General features: G+C 42.1%; 1 long non-coding RNA gene across 2 annotated transcripts; it reads left to right on the top strand.

Moving 5' to 3' along the window:
- Positions 1-2,644: 2,644 nt before the first annotated feature.
- LOC143122501 (uncharacterized) lies at positions 2,645-5,506 on the top strand. 2 transcript variants are annotated; one of them, XR_012986706.1, is made up of 3 exons: positions 2,645-3,004; positions 3,634-4,175; positions 5,114-5,506. It is a non-coding gene; the product is annotated as an uncharacterized LOC143122501 (long non-coding RNA). The 2 variants fall into 2 exon arrangements; XR_012986705.1 differs by having other exon boundaries at positions 3,634-4,179.
- Positions 5,507-22,270: the final 16,764 nt, after the last annotated feature.

Genomic DNA, 22,270 nt, shown 5'->3' with positions numbered 1-22,270 from the left:
GACCTACTGTATGTGCTGTCAACACTTTTTACCACCTATTAATCAAATATATTGGTAAATCTCATATGAATGAATATGCTCAGCTATGTAGGCTACAAAATCCCACCCTCCTTTTCTCAGAGTTATTAACTGAAGATGCTGTCTTTTGTTGTAAGACATAGTCCAGTAGACAGGAAGAGGTGTTTGAACCATGGGAATCAAAGCTATCATCTTAGTGTTTGACTAGTATTATTTATTACTATAGAATATTGGTATGCCTTCTTAGCTTCTCATCAGTGATCCCACATGCAAGCAAGACAAACCCTCCTTCCTCACAGTTATTCAAGAGTTGTCTTTTGTTTCAAGATCGCATCGTGAAGCACCATAATGACCATGCTGAAGTGTATCCTAATCCCTCTATCTGAGGGTCCACGCTCTGGCAGTACACCAGGAGCATGGCTGGCACATGCCTTGCAGCAGGCTGGGCGGTTTAGTTAGTAGATTAGCCTTAATGCAAGCCTCGTGTGTCACGGGCTGGAGACAGCAGACAGACACTCACGCTTGCTTCCGCTCGAGCTCTTCCTGCGGCTGTTCCTCCTGCGACGCCTGCTCATTCTCGCCTATATCTGGTCACACAGCAGACCCGGCGCTAGAGAGAAAACAGGACAGATTGGTCAGGACAGTGGTACAAACGTTATCCATTTGGATTGCTGTATTTTATTTAGATAATGTTACTAGTGTCATAAGTTTAGAGCTGCTGTGCCACCCAGTGTTTTTGGATCCTTGTGCTGAATTAAAAAATAAGTGATCTCTATCAGTTTCTGAGTTAAATATAACTGGTTTTCAGGATAGTGGATTTTTTGTGTGACTGTACAAAAAGCTGAATAAATTGCTCTTTACTCTCTTTAATTGATTTGTCCAAAACAGAATAGTCCATGAGCCTTCTATTTTGAAAATATCCCATTAAAATGTAAGAAATGTCAAATGTATTATATATGGAATAGATGTCTCATGTAAATTAATAAAGAGCATTTCTGATGGTTTACTGAGATGATATACTATTAAGACTTGTGCCCTTGTCCCCTTCCTACCTACAGTAGCCTTAGCTAAAGCATGACACGTGGCTCTGGTCATCCTCCCTCCTGTTGACCGCATTACAATTAAAAACCACAGCTAAACTCATGAGACCTAGTCTGACAAAGCCCTTTCCTAATTGCCCTCACTGTTAAAATGACACATCAGTTTTACATGCTAATGACAAATCAGTTTTACATGTTTATATTTCTGGCCCACCCTCCCACCTCTGTTGTTAACACTCATAGTAGCAATATTCCCCACACAGGATTGAATTCATTTGAATTAAATGTATGACAACTGGCATTTTGATAAATACATTGATGGCAATGCTAACTTGGTAGGCTATACAAATATTTGATTAAATTGATGTACTAACACTAAAACTTTTTCTACATATTTTTTAAAAGGCCCCCAAACGCAAATGCACTAAAATGTTATTACAATATTGACAGTAAACAGAATTATATCCCTGCAATTGTACAACAGAATATTGTACAAACATGCTTTGTAGGTTTACTGGTGGCTGGCGTGTAAACAATGAGCTATTTGCCATTAGCTGGTATGTTTAATTACAACACCTTTGTCATGTTCATAACAACAATATACTGTAGAATATATATACTGTATATAGATATATAATATAGATACAAATTAGAACAGAAATATTTACCTCCACTATTGCACATAAGGATAACACATTCTCAGAAGGTCTTTCAACATCCAGGAGCAGCATGGTGCTACTTGCCCAAACAAGCAATTACAAATATATTCTAAAAGAACATCACCACTTACCCATTGATGGAGTTTTTTGAACACTAGTCATCCACTTTTCAGACAAAGGCCATTTTGCTGCATGCACGCAACATGTCAACTCCTACACAAGGTGTTTGAAGACATGCAGGTATGCCCTCCACACTGTTCCACTTCTTACTGTTTCTATTTCTACTCCTAAAGCTCCGAAGCAGCTTAACACCCTTTAATCTTATGAGGCCCTTGTGATGCTGCGTCCATCAGGTGCAGGTTGCGTTGTCGTGGTGCGTAGTGAAGCATTAAACATACACCAGGTTGCAATCTCACATGCAAATTCATTTAGCCAGAAACTTATGAATTAATATGAAGAGTTTGGTTCCAAAACGCTATATCTCCATTTTTAAAAACATAAAAAAAGTCAATGTCATTTAATTGTGTATTTCAAGTAATATCAATAAAATTGCAATTGTGTTGTTTTGATTGAGTCAAAGATAAATCAAAAAACAATACCCAATTATAGTTCTACTGAAATTACATGGAAAACAAAATGTAAAAAAATATTTTATGAAAATTCCAGTAGAGGCAGGCAGATTTTTATTTTTAAAGGCCAGTTATTTCATGGATCCAGGATACTATGTATCCTGATAAAGTTCCCTTGGCTTTTGGAATAAAAATACCCCCACATCATCACATAGCCTTCACCATACTGTACCTAGAGATTGGCATGGGGTACCGTCCATAAGATCATCTCTCATGCAAATCAAACCAGCTATTAGGCTAACTGAAATAAAACCATGTCAATCTCTCTTTTGAATATGACTGTCAACTCATTCCAACACTGTAAAACCGAACAGTACAAGTAAAACAATGTTTTTGATTTGTAAACACTCAAAAATGAAAAAAAGTTAATAGTACTCTAATCGTCTGTGTTACTTGAACAAATTTGAACTTTTAAGTTGACAGCACTCATCCGCTTTAAGTAATTTGAAAAAATAGAGAGCGTGGGAAACTTCGCAAATTGTAGCAAATTTGTAGGCGGATCTTCTGCCATACGTGGACCTTGTGTACAGCACCAACGCCGAGTGACAAGCGACGCCGGCAACGGTCGACCACCAGATGACAAGAGACGAGAACAAGAGCAGTGAAAATAGACAACGAGAGAGGAGACGACGAGAAGAGAGAAAAACCGCAATTAAACGTAAGTGGAAAAGTGAGGTGCATGTTGACCCTAAAGCACGTCCTTTATCATATTGTTTAAAAACCCGAATGTTTGAAAATATTGTCTTAGGCTACGTGACGTAACTTTATCCGGTTAGAACTAGCTAGCACTAGCAGCTAAGAATTTGGCTGCTGAATGCCAGCACTTGCTGGATCAGCCAGCGATCTAACTCAATTTGCCAATGTGAGTACTAAAAATATGAACTAATTAACCCCCGTTAGCACTATTTAACACAATAGCTTGGAAGTGCAAGCTTTGTGGTGCACTGCTTGATAACAGGGCACAGGTCCTGCAACATTATCGTTTACAGCATGTTAGCAATGTTTCCTCCATTAACGTTAGTCCACTGTCATGTTACTGACTGTCTGCACATTTAAGTCAGTAGCCTAAATTCATTTGACATGGTCACACACAGTTCATGCTCAGTCAGAATGTGTATTATTCGCATGTCAGCTGTGTAGTTGAAAACAACCATTTAATGTGCAAACTGTTCTCGGCCATTTAAGGATGCATTTAAAGTGGCATTTAAAGCGACATCATGAGATGGTGGATTGTCCTAATAGAGATTGTCAGTATGTTCAAATGTGTATTCGTCCTTCAATTCACAGATTCAGAAGTTGATGCAAACAACATTGGCATTGAGAAGGAAGGAGATCATATCAGACGTCCTTCCCCGCAGACATAGCCTATTGGTTCGGTGGTGGCCTGCAATCATGTTGGAATCCCAGGTAAGCATTTCTTTTGTACAAATACTTGGAATAGATTCATTTCATGTGTGGTTCTGACCAAATGTGTTTTAAATCTTTACACTTACCCCCCTATTTTGAGTTTTTGCTCGAAATTGCACACCGCCTACTAACAATGGCCCTGTTTCCACATACTAAGAGTGCTTGACCCCCTTTGAAAGCAGAGGTCTTGTAGATTACAACTCCTCCATGGACTTAAGATAAAAAGAATGCTTTGGTTTCAGAAGCTGTACTATCAAAGAAAGGTAATCCTATTGAATTGCATTTTGTAGTTATTAACTGGCTTGACTCCATGTTTTCTCATGCTGGGATCCTCAGATGTAAATATCCGACGTGCTGTGGCGCTCCGTGGCCTTCCTTTCTACCTCCATGAGGATGATGCCACTTTTCTAAAGACATTGGATGTAAGTAAGTATGTTTTCTATTGACATGACAGTTAAAGCGTAACTGTGGCATTAAGCGATCCATGGCCTGTTGTTTCGAGGTCAACGCATGCTATTAGAATGAAAAACAATGAGAAAATTGAGTATACAACATAAAGCAAATACTGGTCCAGCAGCTTAAATGGGTGGTTCAGGATTTTGGACATAGGACCTAATTTCCAAGTTAGCAAGTGTGTTATCAGTGGAGACCGTTTTTAACACGTTTCACCCAGTCCTCGTCTATTCAGGCGTTATATTTATTTGCCTCGGTGTACTATGGAGTGGGTAAGACTGTTTTTAGTGGCAGGCTTACACATACTGTTGACTCGCGCCAGCCTAGCACCTGCGAACTCTGCAACTAGAAGGACTGGATGAAACGTGTTGAAAACGGTCTCCAACTTGTGTTTTTATCTTGGATCTTGGCACAAGGGATTATAACACCTAATCCTGTGTATTAATGTAATATCACACTTGGTAACTTGGAAATGAGGTCCTATGTCCAAAATCCTGAACCACCCCTTTAAACTAACCTAACAAGGCATTTGAACTGAACTGAAACTAAAGCCAAATTCCCTGGTAGGTTATCAATAGCTGCTGGGCCACTACTCAGTCTATGTTGCACCAATTTTTTTAATTCTTTTAATTTTATTTTTACGAACAGCCGTGACCTCGAACAACAGGGCTATGTGTCGAATAACGCTGGAGTTACATTTCAAACTTTTGTTTTTCTGTTTGTTTTTTCACCAAGAAACTCCAGGGAAGTTACTTAGTATTATTTCAAGTAATTATTTCAATAATGCAACTGCCCTGGAAAAGTTTGAAGATAAAATGTTAAACTTAATATGACATGGTATCACTTGACATGTAATGCCTATTAGATATTCAATTAACACACAATTGTTCTTTGTTCATTTCTTCAGGTCTCTCAATCGGAGTTCCCAGATATTGAGGACCTTACTGTTGAACTCATTCTGATCAGCACGAACAGTGCAAATGCATCCCTCTGCCCAAAGAAGACTCCTGTTGTTTTGGATTGAAATGATTGTTGAATTTCCTAGCATTGGTCAGGCATTTGTCATAAAGTATCTATCTATCTATCTATCTATCTATCTATCTATCTAGATAGATAGTATCTATCTATCTATCTATCTATCTATCTGTCTATCGATCTATCTATCTATCTATCCAGTCTTTATGCCCTTGATCTAAACTGTGTTTATTTGAATTTAGCCTCCACTACAGCCCTGTTCTGAACTCCAACCTGTATTTGTTTCCATGGTTTACATGAAAATAAAAGATTAAGAAGAATTTCACTGGCCTTTGTCAACCTTTTTAATAATTTTCTTTCAAGTCCTTAGTTGGAACTAATCAAAATTGACAAGTTTGTTCAACTTTCTGGAAATTAAAACTTTTAAGTTTTAAATTTAATTTAAAGAATTGGTTGAAGCAAAATGAAATATTTCAGGCTGACATCAATAAATCCAATTAAGCTATCTAAGCTTAATTTTATTAATTACCGTGAACTCATGTAGTTGATGTTTCTTTAACTTAAAAAAACCTTGTTGAACACACTCAAAATTTGCTAGTGAAGACTAATTAAAAAAGGTAAGTTTCTTTGACTTAGCAAAACCGAGTTACTATTACTTAAATTTTTTTGTGTAATCGGTTTCACCAATTTTTTTGAGTTCAATTAACTTGTCGGGTTTTACAGTGAATGTCACTCAGCAACCGCAGGATGACATCAGAAAAATGCACTATATATTTATTTATATATATATATATATATATATATATATATATATATATATATATATCGTGTGTGAGAGAGATAGTGTGTGAGAGAGAGTATAATTCTATAACCATTTCAATAAGGTAACAGTTTGATTACTGTGATAAGGTATGTGTATGAGCTAATGGTTCTCTTTGAGGTAACTCATCATGAAGAAACATCATAATGAACAAGGGCTTTGGAGTGAATGGATCTTGATTGTGAGGCAGCATTAATGGCTTGATTCAATCAATTTTAATAGGATTGCTCTACAAAGTCTGCCGTTGATACCATTACACCCAAATAGACACCCACGCACATACATGCAAGCCTGACAGACAGACAGACAGACAGATAGATAGGTGCAAGACACGTGTGTGGGCCGCACAAACAGGCACATGCACAGACGCCTACACAAGCACACACACACACACACACACACACACACACATATATATCATACTGCTTTGAATTTAGTCAACATGTGGTCTGCACATATTTTCATGACAGTGCATCCGTAAGTAATATGATGTCAAGTACCTTGTTAAGAGACAATATCATAAAAAATAATAATAATTCTAGTTTGTTAAGGTTAATTAATTTTTTAACTGGTTACATGTTAAACTGAGATGTTATAAAAGATCATTTGAATCTTAATGGGCAGGCAACTGACCATTAGGCAGTATGAAGATTATATCTCACAGTGCAATCCCAGCCTCATCCCATCCCACACAATAACACCTTGCCTTGACCTGGTTGCTAGCAATGGATGCTGGGTCAAACACGTGAATTGTGACATTTTCTCTGACTGTCCAGCAGGGGGCGAGACACATCCGAACAAGCCCATGCCCAACCAGCTGCACGTCATGAGGATGCAAGTCACCACCATTTAACCACAGCACTGTCTGCTATGCTCCACCAGAGAGCAACCACTCCCAACTCCAGACCAGCCACGTCCTCCACCATCAAAAAGGCTTGACTCTTCTCTGCCACATCATGGCTTTCATTTCACAGAAGAACTGGAATAAATCTTATCTGACTACAGCCGACCGTCCATTTATCACAGCACTTAACATTTAACATCGCTAATGGTCAGGTTAGACTGAATTGTTTTAACATGCATGTTAGAGATGTCATTATCAGTGGAGTGTATACAGTGGGATAGTGGTCACGGAGGAAACAGCTAACAAACCACCCCCGCCTCTTTCTTTTTTTTTTTATCTGCTCTCTGCAGCCGGGGCAACCCTCTTGTCTGGGTATGGTCAGTATAAATAGCAGCGGGGGCCATTTGTTCAGTGGACAAGCAGGAACACAAATAATTCATGACAAACCCCCATCTCCCCCCCCCCAATCCCCTTCATGTTTGCTCAGACCAGATCTTTTGTGGGATGAAAACCTTCAGAGATGGTCGGTGGCTAATGGACATGACCCACATAAGCGGGCGGAGGCTGCCCTCCTGAGAGCGGAGGCCGAGTGCCGGAGGTGGGAGTGGGCGTGTGAGGGTGGATGGCGGAGGAGGAGTAGCTGAGAGACCTGCAGACCTGTCCCATCTGGATCAGTGCCATGTCTGAGTCACCCCAAGCCCTCGGAGGAAAAAACCCTCTCCCGCTGGTGAGGTGAGATAGAGAGATAGATAGATAGATAGATAGATAGATAGATAGATAGATACTTTATTGATCCCAGGGGAAATTCAAGGTCTCAGTAGCATACAGACAACACACACACATTCACTAACAGCAGAAAAAGTAAGAACAGTAAGAAAAAGTATATAATATATATTTTTAAAAAAACACAACTAAGCAATAAGGACAGTAGAAGATAAAGAATATACTAAAATACAAATTATACTAACTAACACTTAATCTAAATCAATTCTAAAAAAAGTATCCACATAGTGGTGATTAATCAATCACGATGCGCTTGCAATGACTGAGGCAGGGACTGAGCCTGTGATTCTCTGTGCATAGTAAGGTAAGGTAAGGTGCTCTGTGTGAGTGTCATGGTGATAGTGCAAATGAGTAAGTCCAACAGTGCAACAGTGCAAGAATAAAGTCTATATATATCTATATATATATAACTATTTTAAGAAAAGGTATAAGTGTGGCCACAGTTCGACTGTGGCATGGAGGGAGGGGTTATGCATATATGCTAATGTGCTAATATAGCACACAAACAGTGAGGCAGAAAGACAGTGGTAAAAAGTGGCTAGTGGACAGACAGTATCCAAACATGGAGGGGGTGAAGAGGCAGACAGACTATGCAGAGAAGTCTATCTCTCCTCTTCCCTTAAGTGAAGCATTGAACAGTTCAATGGCCCTGGGGACAAATGACTTGAGAGGAGGGGATGGAAGGGTAGTCAAGAACCAAGAGTCAAGATGGCAGAGAGAGAGAGAGAGAGAGAGTATAGTTAATAGAGAGAAAAACAGAGGCTAGCATTGATAGAGAGCATTAGAGAGAGAGAGAGAGACTGAGTGTGTGAGGGAGGGTGAGAGAGAAAGAGAATGAGTGAATGTGGCAGAGATATGGATGTTATTGTTGAATAGAATATCATTCTTATTCAAGAGCACTCTGACCTGATACTATGTCATTTTAGCAATTTCAGCCAGTAGTTTAGTTGTGTGTATGGGCTATGTATGGGTTAAACAAAAAAGATACAAAACAAATTTTTGAATTTTTTTGAAGACAAAAGCTTTATGCATTCATGCATGAGCTGAGTTAAGTGAGACTTCGACCTTTCTGCAGTTGCAATCAAGCTGAATCTAAAACACTACTGAATTGCTATGTTGCTGTCTTGCTGCATCCTCCAATAGACTCGCTTTTTTCCTCTCCATAATACTGGCCCTGGTCATCCCTTGAATTTCAATGTCGATGAAATATGGTTTACCTGAGGTGAACTCTATCCGAGGGGAATGGAGAGGGTGTGAAAAAAATAACTCATTTGTGATGGGGGGGGAAAACTGGCGGTGACAGGATTCTCTCTTTTTTCCACTTCACTGCCGCGCTGTGTGCGGACTGACAAATGAGTACACCGGATAGATGTCACGTCATGTCCTTTGCCTCCGTCACGGCCACATCACTCCCTGATTGGCGATGGGGTTGCAGAAAATTCCCAGCAACATTCCCAGTCATTAAACCCCCAGTGCAAACACATCATTCAGAAACCAAACAGATCTAGGTCATTACTGTTCCTGGAGACGGCAGAGATGGCACAAACACTTTGTTAGTAGAAGATGTACTGTAGTCTTAAAGGGTTGGTAGAGGAGGTAAAAGCACACACAGGGTATTGGTAAATGCATGCTCCATGTGTTACATAATATGGGAAAACAACTCACTGTGTGTTAGTGTAACAGCAAAGCAGTTGCGTAACAAACCACTCCTTGTCCCATCACACTCAAATTTCTCAGTTTTGTTTACCTCTTGTCCATATGCCACGTCCTTAACCATCGATTTTTACATTGTGCATAGTTAAACACATGAGCCTCCTAAACACTTTCCGATGATTAAAAAGGGCCATTTATATTTCAGACCACTCATTTCATCATGCATGAGTCATGCCTGAATCAACAGAATTTGCATTAAGCCTCATCCGACCTCATTTAGCTTACAGGTTCTGTTCACAGATTATGTAAAATCACATGTATGTTTAGTAAGCCTAATGGACTGGTGCCCGTGTGCTTTTGCCATCTGCAAACAGTTTGTTTAATTTTATATGATTCCATAAAAATAAATGGCAGTCATGGTGGGTATTCACAGTGATAAAGAAAATGGCCTCGGCCGAAGAGAGAAATTGAAAGCCTTCAAGAGTTGATGTTGGTTGCTTCTGCCTCTTGACGTGCTGCTGGAGGGCAGAAGAAAGGGACGTCTGGCTGGACCCATTAATGGCTCCAAATCCAACACTTTCGTCCTGCGTCTTGCCCGTTTTATGCAAAACAACAGGTGTTGAAGAGACATGGAATTAGCCAATTACCATTTGAAACCATCTGGAGAGCTCTGATGTTATGTAATCATGCCTTGTGCTGAAGCTCTACCGTGTGTGGCCAGGGGTTATGTCATTAGACCTAAAAAGACTGGAGAGCGTGGACATGTCATTAGACCTGGGTTATGTCGTGGACATGTCATTAGAGCGTGGGTTATGTCATTAGACCTAAAAAGACTGGAAAGCGTGGACATCCTGCCTATGTTAGGGTCAGCGGGAGGTGTTTCTATCTGAAGATGGATACACTTCACATGCATTGTCAACACCCCACCCGACCCCACCCCCTCCTCCCTCTCTCCTTTGAGCACATATAAGTAATAAAATCAGGAAAGGTCAAAGACAACCCATAATCCTGCCAAGCTCTTAGGTTCAGACTCCCATTCACACGTTATCACTTATCTAACAAGGCAACAGCCATGAAAGCTTGTATAATGCGCACAGATGACTGGTTTGCTCGGTGGGTGGATTTGACCATATGCTATTCAAACATTATTGAGTGAAAAACACAACAGTTCAAAGACCAGTGGCTGGCCATGCTGACTTGACAAGCACTGTGATAAATCATGCTTTTGTAGATCATGCCATAGGTCATAGGATTGATAGGCCTATGGAGTTAATCAAGGAACGCAAAGCAATATAACAGTGACTAAAGTAGAACAATTACATTTTTTCTCCTATATTGCATATACTGTACAACAGGATACAATGTAGTTTACACAAAAAAAATTGTTGTTTAACATTAACCTAAGATGGTAGTACATTTATGATAAAGTTCTTTAAGTGGTAAGGCCCGTTTCACACCGGGTCCGTGGTGCGAACATCGCGTGTCTGTTGCGTGTCGGCTGCGTGGCGTTTTCTATGTCTTTGCTTACCAGAAGCGTGGGTGATGATGTGGCTCTGCGGCGGCCTCTGCCAATTAAACGTCTCTTTTTCTCAAGTCTTTTATCAAGTCTTTTATTTTCTTCACTGTTTGAATGGAAACGCTTCCAACAAGCTTGCGTGTGGCGTGAAAAATAGGCGTGAGTCCTCCTAGCATGCACACGATTTCGGTGCGGCTCGAGCCTCGCCTGAGACGTGAGTGTCACGCAGGCGGTGTGCAAGGTCTAACATGTTAACATGGGAGCTGAAATAAAAACGGACACGCCACGCAGCTGACACGCTTAGCCACGCACCCGGTGTGAAACGGGCCTAAGACATTCCACAAAACTTTTCACTGCAACTGATACAAACTGTGTCAAAGGATTTGAAGAAACCTGGTGAAGAAAACGTGCCACTGTGCAAAACTAAGCTATGTGCTTTTAATATTTTGACAGTGTTCATCTTTCCCTCGCCCACCACGCTTGGCGTTCTCCGCATTACTGTCCATTAGCATCGCTCATCTCAGATCACCACACAGCTGCCAGCTGATTCTGAGACATTTGACTCTAAATGATGCCATTAGCTACGCCTTTATCAGTTGGGATTAGCTGCACTAACTCTCCCTGATGGCACTCGGAGGTGGAGGCGTTTGAGGCGGGGGGATCCATGGAGACTCACTTGGTGTGCGCGTGGGCTACTCCACACAACTCATTTCAGCATCTTATTGGAAAATGGAGCTTGGGATAATAAACTTATTTCACTAGCTTTCTTGGTATTGTTTTCTGGAGGTGAAATCCATTATTTTTTTGTGTGTGCGCGCCATCCACTGTTGTGGTGCTGCAAGCAATTACTTTTATTGACAGGCTAACAAATCTAATCCAATAGATGACGTTGGTTGACTATTTCTGTTGGAATTCTGTGGCTTGATGCATCCCTCTAGCAGAATGTGGAGATATTTAATTTCTATACATGCAGGGTCGGATTAGGGCCCATGAGGCCCTAGGGCACATGAAGTTTGGGGCCCAATCCTTTCCCCAGGGAGTTTGATAATTTTTCGCAAATACCGTTTTCACAGTTTCGGAAGTATGGAAAGACAGAAAGATATATTGTTTGTATATCAAAAAACACCATCTGATTTTGTATAGTTTAGCCATTTTTCAATAATTTTTCACATTCATATCAGTGATGGAGACAGGTAACCTGGCCTACCCGCCAAGTGAGATACTACTCTGGCTCTTCTCAATGTGTTTACCTTTCTGCTATAGCCCTCTACAATCTTTGGTTTAAACATTCCATTTTTTCAATCCATTTCAATGTCCATGATTTGCAACGATGGAGAAACAAGTTTTCCAAAAACAAAAATAAAGCTCACTATATGAAATCATTACAACTGTAACATTACAAGAGGGAGATCAATTCCCTAATATTACATATTAATAGGCTGCAAGCTTTACATTCCCCTTATCTTCCTACCGTACCCTTTCCACACAGACGACCTGTTATCTAGGTTGTGTGCCACCTGACGTTCCCTGTGTCGTTTGAACTGCAATCCATACATTAGGCTATTGCATCCTGGTAAAAATCAATAGTTGTCACGGCACATTATTAGATGGAGGAAGAATAGTGGGGTTGGACCGTAGATGGCATATATCTGCATTATAGCAGCCACAGGGAACACAATGTCCTCAGAGTATACTTTGTCTATGCTCCTACTTGGCATTTGCTTAACAGTACCTTCTGTGCATAGAAGCCGAATTTGATCCCCCCCCCCCCCCCCCTACAGAGCAAAAAGCTATGGCAATTGTACACCAATTTATAGGCCTACAGTAAACAGATATTTATTGTATATCAATGTACAGAAAATCATACACCATCGAATAACACAGACTGTCCTTCAGTGCCACATATAGGCTATTCGGCCTACAATGAATGAAGTCTGCATGGACCATGATATTCTGTAAAACAATAGAAAAAACAGATTGTGTTTGTCACATATTTTAGAGTCCAGTAATTTCTCTTACACCAGTGGTTCTCAAAGTGTGGGGCGGGCCCCACTAGTGGGGAATAGAGACATGACAGGTGGGGCGTGATGAACAGGAGGAAATTAGTTTTTTTTTGTAATGTGCCTATCTTTAATAATGCCTTTCTTTTTTGACATGGAAGATCATAGATAGATTCAAACCAAAATGGCCACAAACAAACATAGGAGTCATAAACAGGCTGACATGTGAATTAAAATAACATCTGATCCAGTGGACTGAAATGGGAAATGTAATGTGGAAACAAAATGCAAAAATAATATTTTAACATTACCATTTTGCTAGGGCTTGAAAATTCCCCACCTCCAATGTGGGGAGTGGTCAAAAAAGTTTGAGAACCACTGAACACCACAGAACACTTCAAAGGTTGAGGCTTAATATGAAGTGCAGGCATCTGGTTTTCCATAAAAGACAGTTCGCAATTCTAACAATTCTGGCAAAAGGTTGTTGATGTCTGAGGTCAACAGCCAATCAAATTACAATGATTTGGTGGGAACCGTATAGCACAGCAATAATGTTGGCATCCCATGATGCCACATTTGGGTCTAGTGCCCAGGGGGGACCCAGGCTTGAATCGGTTATTGATGCGGTTATTTCGCAAGCCTATCTCTCTCGCACTCATTTCCTGTATGATCTTCCCTTATCCTGTCAATACATATTGCACCCCTTCTTTCTGTGTTCCTGAAGTAATGTGTCGATTGGCTGGAATAGTGTATGGCTCGCTCCAAGACACTTTGTTTTCCCACTTTGTTTAGAGGACCTTGATGATCAATTTGTTAAATTTGACAAGCTATAGTGGATGAGAACTGGCTTTAGTTTTGCTTGTGTGGCTGTGTGCTGTGGTCTCTCTACCAGTGTTCACCTGTAGCGAATCTGTGGCAGCATGACACATTTATCCAGGATGTGTCGGAAGTTCCACCAACGTCATATAACCCACAAACACAATACAAATGCAGACCTGACAAGGTGACATCCCAGATCAAGAGTGAAATATGCAAGGCGAAGAACAAAAGGGGGCTTCCTGCCAGAATCCTGAGCAACAATTGAATCGGCTATGGTAAGACATACTACGATATACTGTATGTAAGGGAAAACGGCCGCGGAGGTGTCCTGTTATACGGAATTAATGGACGAGGGCGAGGCCTTCTCTCCGGCTGATAATTTATAATAATGGGCTTTTTAGCCGTAATTTGAAAGGACAGTGAAGAGTTTACAGAAAATGAGTGGTATAGAGAGGTGGTGATTGGGTTCGGGAAATGAATGACCTCAGGTCAGTCTCAGACCAGGGTCTTTGTCTACCGCTACCTCCGAGCTATGGCACCCCCATATACTTAGTTCAAAAGCGTTTCTGCACACTTCTTTTGGGACAGGTGCATCGGAAAAGGTAAGGTCACCAGTAATGCTTGTTGACTGTCCTTTACGCATGCAAATACTTTATCATACTTCACACAACGTTTCGGTCACCTGAGGAAGGTCTGTGTGACCGAAACGTTGTGTGAAGTATAATAAAGTATTTGCATGCGTAAAGTACAGTGTGCAGGATTTCTTCAACACGCACCCCCATATACTTCAACACTGAAACATGCTCAGTGAATAGGGGGTGCATACTGAAAGGGGATTTAGCAGTATTGCCATCACTTTTAGAGCTGTCTGAAAAGAAAATCACTCACCTTCTCACACAGTGAGCATAGTTCTTACAGTTTTTAACATGGCATCACTCAGTATTAAAAATGTGTGTGTGAATTTATCTAAGTGTGCCAGTGTACAGGATGCGTGCAAGTGATTTTATCTGCCACACACGGGATATTGCTGATAGCCACCAGCATTATATTTTTCAGGCAGTCTGTAGTTTCTCTGCCCTAGCATTCAGTCAGCGAGAGTGGGATGTGAGTAATGAGGTGATTTGAGAGCCATCGGTACTGTCAGGGATTACGGTCATTCTCAGCGTTCGTAATCAAATGGTGTGTGAGGCCTGAGGTGTGTGCAGAATATGAGATATGGGCACAGCATTTAATTCTGGATTCCTTTGCATAGCACGGTGTGTGTGGGCCCTCCTTCAAGGAGGATGCAAGCTTCATTTGCATTCATTTCTGTGGAAATGAACTCCCCCCTCCACACACACACACACAGACACAGACACAGACACACACACACACACACACACAGGCACAGACACACACAGACACAGACACACACACACACGCGCACACACACACACACACACACTCATACAGTGCTTCCCGTTGAGGGCTGCATTAATTCAGTTCCACCATTCTACCTCCTACGACTCCCTTGGAGTCTGTGAAGAAGGATGTGTGTGATTTACTGAGTAGAAAGGCAAAAGTGCGAAAAGGCAAAAGTTCTCACAAACTCAAAATCTGGGTGTGGCAGGGTTATGAAACTGTGGCTAATATTACCAACCTATTCATTCATCCTCATCAAAACAGGAAGTGTACCCCCGAACGATCTAAGCCACACCACAGCACCTGCAGATATATGTGTGTGTGTGTGTGTGTGCTCTTTCCCATTTCATTTCAACTTTATCGCCTTTGTTGCCCCATTCTCTGGCACATGGCTCTTTTTGGCAGAAAAACCCATGAACAGGTGGTGCAGCACCTGTTCTGTGCCCTGCTAGCTGAAATTACAATGCAGATAGATGATATTTGAAGGTGAAAAGTGCACCGACATACAACTTCCCCAATGAACGGCATTCAAAATGGGGGACAGTCACTCCATTCCCGGCTTTTAGTGTGTGACTGAGATAGCTCGCCTGATGGTAACGCTCTACAAAGCAGTGCGATCCTCCGCATGAGCGAACCCCCCACGTCCAATTATAGCCTTGCTCCAGAGCCCCAGAGACCTTAAAAAGAGAGAGAGAAAAAATTAAACGCAAAGCTGAGCGGGACACACGGCACTGCCATGGCAGGGGAAACCTCGGCTGGGAGTGTGGCAGCAGGCGACAGGAGGGGAAGAACGTAGGCCAGAAATGACCCATGCTTGACCAGGACAACTGAGGTAAGTCCCCCGCCATTCACTCCACAGGCTCTCTCTGTCTCTTTGCCTCTCTCTCTCTCTCTCTCTCTCTCTCTAATTGGCATGTCCGACGGTATTAAAACCACTCACTCCAGTGTGGCTCAAGGTTGCATCGCAGCAGAGATTAAATGGCCTTGTCAGGGAAGATAGGCTGCTGACATCGAAGCAGTGGGAGATCTGATGGCTGACCGAGCTGTCCTTTCCCCCCTGTCCACACAAATAGGTCAAATCATTTCATCAAAAGTGTGCACCTGGCTAGTTTTAAACCACTATATGTGTCTGCAGTCTGTGCTAGATAGCAATTTATATGGAGATGTGGCGGTGGATGTGTCCTTGCAAGTAGGTTAGGAGATCTGGCGTGTTTCCAGGCGTGCTGTCTGGGGTGAGAGATGTTTCAGTGGTGGTGGAGGGGGGTTGGAGCTGCTGGGTGTAGAGCAGGGTGGTGCAGGTGCATCTCTCTCTGGCCTGCGGCGTGGCACCGCTGTGCGCTCTCTCCCGCTCCCGGGGAGAGAGAAGGGGAGGGGAGCGCTACGCCTCCCTCCCATCCGACATTTGTTCACGCTGGGGTATGAAAGAGTCAGCCATCCAGCCAGTCACCTCCTGCAGAGCAGCACTCACTCTCTCTCTCTCTCTTTCTCTCTCTCTCTCGCTAACTATCTCCTCCTCTGTGTGTCAGTCACTTTCCTCACTCTCTCTCTCTATCTCCCTATCTCTCTCTCAATCTTATCATCCTCTGAGTCAGTCTCTTTCATTCTCTGTCTGCCTTTCCTTGTCTCTGTCTTTGTGCCGCTGTTGGACAAGCACTCTTTCCTTCTCTCTCTCTCTCTATCCCTCTCTCCCTATCTTGTCCTTGTCAGTCTCTCCTAACTACTATTTTGTCTTTCTTTCCACAACCTCTTCTTCCAGGTTTGTCATTAATTTTCCTCTTCCCACTACCTCTCTAGGTGGTCTGCCAGTAGGAGGGCATTATCAGTCTCTCGGCGGGATCCTGTGTCACTGGAGGGTGTGTGTGTCTGTGTGTGTGTGTTTGAGAGAGAGAGAGAGAGAGAGAGAGAGAGATGTGTGGGTGTGTGTGTGCGCATGCGTGTGTGTGGATTGTGTATGTATGCGTGTGTGTGGGTTGTGTATGTATGCGTGTGTGTGGGTTGTGTATGCATGCGTGTGTGTGGGTTGTGTATGTATGCGTGTGTGTGGTGTGTGTATGTGTGTGTGTGAGTGTGTGTGCTGTCCGCAGATGCGATAGCGAGCACCAGTGGGGGGGCCTTCACTTCCTGTCTGTGTGGAGCCGCTTTCGCTTTCGCTGTGAAACTCGAGCCCGTGCTAACGTCAGCCACACAGCCAGCCAGCCCAGGGCCTGTTTCATCCCCGCTCTTAGATAATAGGAGGTTGAAACGCATAGGAGTGCACATCTGTCGGCCAGGCAGCCATGGCCTACTGGTTAGCGCTTTGGACTTGTAACCGGAGGGTTGCCGGTTTGAACCCCGACCTGTAGGCACGGGTGAAGTGCCCTTGAGCAAGGCACCTAACCCCTCACTGCTCCCCGAGCGCCACTGTTCTCAGGCAGCTCACTGTGTGCTGCTGAGTGTGTTTCACTAATTCACGGATTGGGATAAATGCAGAGACCAAATTTATACATATACATATACTATACACTTACAAAGATGCTAGGTCCACATGTAACTGTGTCCAATTGTTTTGATTGCTAATCTGTTTGATATTTGAAAGCTCTTTGTCAGAGATATGCATAGTCATGCAGACTGATGCATAGTCAATCTTTGTATCAGCATGCTTCGATACACTTGTTTGTGTATGAACTGTAGAGATAGCAAGGGAGCTCTGTTTACCAGGAACTGATCAAATTAACTGTTTTTTGGTTACCGTTTTAGTTCCGCTTGGCTGTGGCTGAGAAGGAATAAGTGGGTTACAACTAACCACTAGCTATTTGTCAACATGGGGATTTCCAGAGTAGTGACAAGCAGCAGTGGGCTAGTTGAGAAAGAGGAGAGACAGTTGAACAATCAATATAATAATCAGAATCAGTTTCACTGACCAACACACAAGACATTTGGTTCTTTACCAAGATAGATCATTCACACGGGTTACAGCAACATGTGCTTACATATAAAATGTAAAGTGAAGACTAAAATGCACTCAGAATTGTTGCTCATTGCTTTCAAGTTATTCCTGTCCATCTCTCATTCCTCTTAGATCTCGAAAATAAATCTGTTTAGTTGTTTCAAATTTGAATAGTATTAGAGGTATTCACTTGTGTTGTTGTGCATACACAAACTCAAGGTTGGGCAATCTATTAACTGAAAGCCACAGAGCGTTGAAGATTTAGCCGCTGTCCTGAGTTTCATTACCAGACTAATTAAATAAATTGATCGATGGAGGTTAAAGTTTCAGAATCTGCTTATAAGGTCTATTATTTGCTACTTCATTAGCACTTCATAGAAAGGTAGTTTCACAAATCTCCAATCAAAGACACTTTGGCAATTATGAAAATGCATATTAATGTTGAACAACACACAGTCACTTATGCAGTGGTAGATCTGAAAATCTTTAATGGTACCTTCTATGATTCTGGCTAAAGTTTGTTCATATTTGTAGCGCAACAGCCAATTACATTTTTTTAAAAAGCATATCGGATTTGAATCGACTGTAAAGCATGAAGACCTTCGCACGCACATGACCACAGTAGAGTATAGGCTTTGTTTGAAGTCTCAAGTCTGAACATCTTGCTGGAACCATGTGTGTTTGTAATATGTGGAAAATATTAGTCAGTCAACAAGCAGAACAGCATGCGTGTGGAACTGACAACATGAAACAGCAGTGGCCCCCTTGGCAGCCATCGGCCAATGGATCATTTGGAGGGCCGTCAGCTTTCACGCCATTGACATTCTGGGTGCAGCAGACCATGAACTCTCCTGTGAATAAGGCAACTGTGACAGCTCACCATAAAACACGCACACAGGCTAACAAAGCCCCTCACAAACATGCGCAAAGAGGAAAGCTGCATCATCCTAAAGGATACGATTAAATAGTGCAGAAAAAAAACACATACATGTACATACTAGCTTGCACACATGCTCAAATACACGGATACATTGGTCACACACACACTCACACGCACGCAGACACACACACACACACACACATACACATTCATACAGTATACAATATATACAACAGAGAGAGGGGAAACCACACTGATTCTACAATTGAATCTACAACACTTTTAATATTTCATTTGCTGAACTATCAGTGATTATTTTAAACTGAAGAAAATATTTTCATGACTATCATGGTTGGAGGGTGTCAGAATCTAAACATCTTTGAAAGACAAGAGAAAGGACAAAAATGAATGGGCCATGTCTCTATCTAGACAGAAAAATAGCACACAAGTTGAGCTATAAAGGGGACCGAATAATTGTCCTAATTTTTGGATTCTTCCAATTTTGGAATAGTAATGCGATTTTGTGTAACTAATTGCCTATTAATATTATTATTAGCATGGGTGTAAACCAGTGAATGAATAGAGAATTGCAATGGGGAGCGACAATTCAGAACTGATTAATCTTACTGGCAAGAAACATCCGGAAAGCAACCCACTATATATATATATATATATATATATATATATATATATATATAAAGCTGCTGGCTACTCTGTTAGTAACCACAATGCTGTATATACAGGAAATACACTAATAACCTCAGGTCAAATATACAGTCGATCTCCATCGAGGCTGAAAATATATGGTGTCTGATATTGATTGTGTGTGAGGAATATAAAGTGTGCAGGCTGGGGTGTGCAGCAAAACACAGATGCCAGAATCTGACTGGAAAAGGATGGTCATCAGTCAAGCAACGAGGCTGATAGTTATTATGACCGCCGCGCAGCGAAGCGGCGGTCATATAGGTTTAGTCAGATTTTTTTTTTTTTTTTTTTTTCGCATGCCCAAATTTCCGTCAATGAGTCCCGGGACACTGAAAGACCGGGGTACACGAAACTTGGTGAGCATGTAACCCCACATGGATAGCATGGAACCATCGTTTTTTGTTTTGATCTGTAGCCCCCCCGCTGGACTGGACCCCCCGAAAGGAGGGTAGGGCAGACACAGTTTTCTGTGAATATCTCGAAAACCGTAGGGTTTAGGAGGACCATTTTTTTTTGGTATGTTGATCTCAAGAGGCCATGTCAACCCATTCAATAACCACTCGTTTTATGTATAGCGCCACCTAGTTAAACACAAAAAAGTAAAAATGAGGTGTTGTAATCGCAGGTATCTGTGACCTAACATAGTCAAAACTGCACGAAATTGGAAGTGTAGGATCATTATGACACCCTCTGAATGCACGCCAAGTTTCGTGGAATTCCGTTCATGGGGGGCCACACAATAAATTAATTTATGTTACTATACACCAACTGGCCTGTAGGTGGCCGGAGACAGTTTTCTGTGAATATCTCGAGAACCGTAGGGCCTAGGAGGTCCACCATTTTTATGTATATTGGTCTTAAGGGGGCATGTCAACCCATCCCATTACCACTTATTTCATGTATAGCGCCACCTAGTTAAAAATTAAAAAGCAAAAAATTAGGTGTTTTCATCACAATATCTCTGGCTGACAAGGTCAAAACTGCACAAAATGAAAAGTGTAGGATCATTATCACACCCTCCGAATGCATGCCAAGTTTTGTGTACTTTCGTTCATGGGGGGCCTTACAATAAAATAATTTATGTGTACATTTAGTGACGTACACCAACAAGGATTCCCGGGACACTGAAAGACCGGGGTACACAAAACTTGGTGGGCTTGTACCCCCACATGGATAACATGGAACCATCATTTTTCGTTTTGATCTGTAGCCCCCCCGCTGGACTGGACCCCCCAAAAGGAGGGTAGGGCAGACACAGTTCTCTGTGAATATCTTGAGAACTATAGGGCCTAGGATGACCATTTTTTTCCGTATGTTCGCCTCCAGGGGTCATGTTAACCCATTTCATGTGCACACATGTGCACAAACAGATACACACACACACACACATACATTCACAGTAATCATACGTATGACACATACTCACACAGTAGACATATACGCTTGCATGCACAGGCACATACACAGGCACACACACAAGCACACACACACACACACACACACACACACACACACACACACACATAACATAAACATAACACAAACAATCAAGAATTTCTCAGAATTATGAATAGGCAAGATGGAGGTGGGGTTGTATAAAATGAATTTTACATGTGAAATCTATGAACTAATAATGTTTTGGTACTTGTTGTCTAGCAGATACCAGTGAGAATTGAGTGTGGATAATGCAATTTAGTGAGACAGTTAGAATCATATAGGCCTTTCAGCGTGATTTCTTTTTGTGGAAAAAATGTGCTGGACTGGGCGGCGGTCATATTTTGTACCGCTCTGCGGTACATCTAGTTGCACATAATATGTTCCCATCACGGCGTGCTATATGGGCTATAACTGTCAGATGAAAAATGCTGTTGTCACCAATATCAGGTTATTACCGTAATGACTTTGGAAGGGGGGAGAAGGGAAGAAGACTTGTTTTTTCTCCTCCTCCTCCTCTTCTTCTTCTTCTTGTTCTTCATCATCCTCTTCTTCACTCAGCCGTCTAATATAAATATATCTCTCTGTAAGCATTCCTCACTAGGATCACCAGAGGAATGGACTGTGGCTCTAAAAACGTCCATGTGAATCAATAGTGGCTGATGATGTTGCTTGCCTGCACTAACCCACCAGGGCTGGCCCTGGCCAAATGGGAGCCCCATTCACGAGGATGTGCATTCACTTAAAAAGCAAAGGGATGATAGACACAGTCCTGCTTGCCTTTGGGATCTACATTACACTGTTACGTAATTGACAAGAAATGGAGTTCGGGAACATCAAATAGAGACTGAGTCTAGAGAATGGTGGTGGTGGTGGTGGTGTGTGTGTGTGTGTGGTGGGGGGGTGTCTGCGATGTGTTCACTGCCACATCGCAGTCTCAAATCACAGCTGCCAACATGATCAGGTTGTGACTTTACAGAATCGAGAGTCCCCTCATGGGGGAAAAATATAGCAGGCTGCAGATTTTGGAGTGACCACACTGAATTCATTCAAGCACCCCCACCCTCACCATCCGCCTTCTTCCTTGCTTGACCCGCATTGCATAACTGAGATAAAACGTCATCCATGGGGTGGGAGGCAAATTAACTTGAACCTTTTGTCCCCGCTCACCTCACATCTCAGGTTAATGTCGCAAATGAGAGATTAAAAGGCAGCGAAGGGCAGCCGTGGCCAGACCCATGAATCATCAGCATGAACGTTAATGCTAAAAATGAATAGCCGGGACGACATCTAAACCCCATCATGAGG

This window comes from Alosa pseudoharengus, unplaced genomic scaffold (genome assembly GCF_046254945.1).
Source record: "Alosa pseudoharengus isolate Yale_2024_CS ecotype anadromous, Long Island Sound unplaced genomic scaffold, YU_APseudo_1.1 YU_APseudo_1.1_scf_14, whole genome shotgun sequence".
NCBI classification, from domain to species: domain Eukaryota; kingdom Metazoa; phylum Chordata; class Actinopteri; order Clupeiformes; family Clupeidae; genus Alosa; species Alosa pseudoharengus.
The sequence above is the reverse complement of the archived record's forward strand: the minus strand, read 5'-3'. Positions and strand labels throughout refer to the sequence as shown.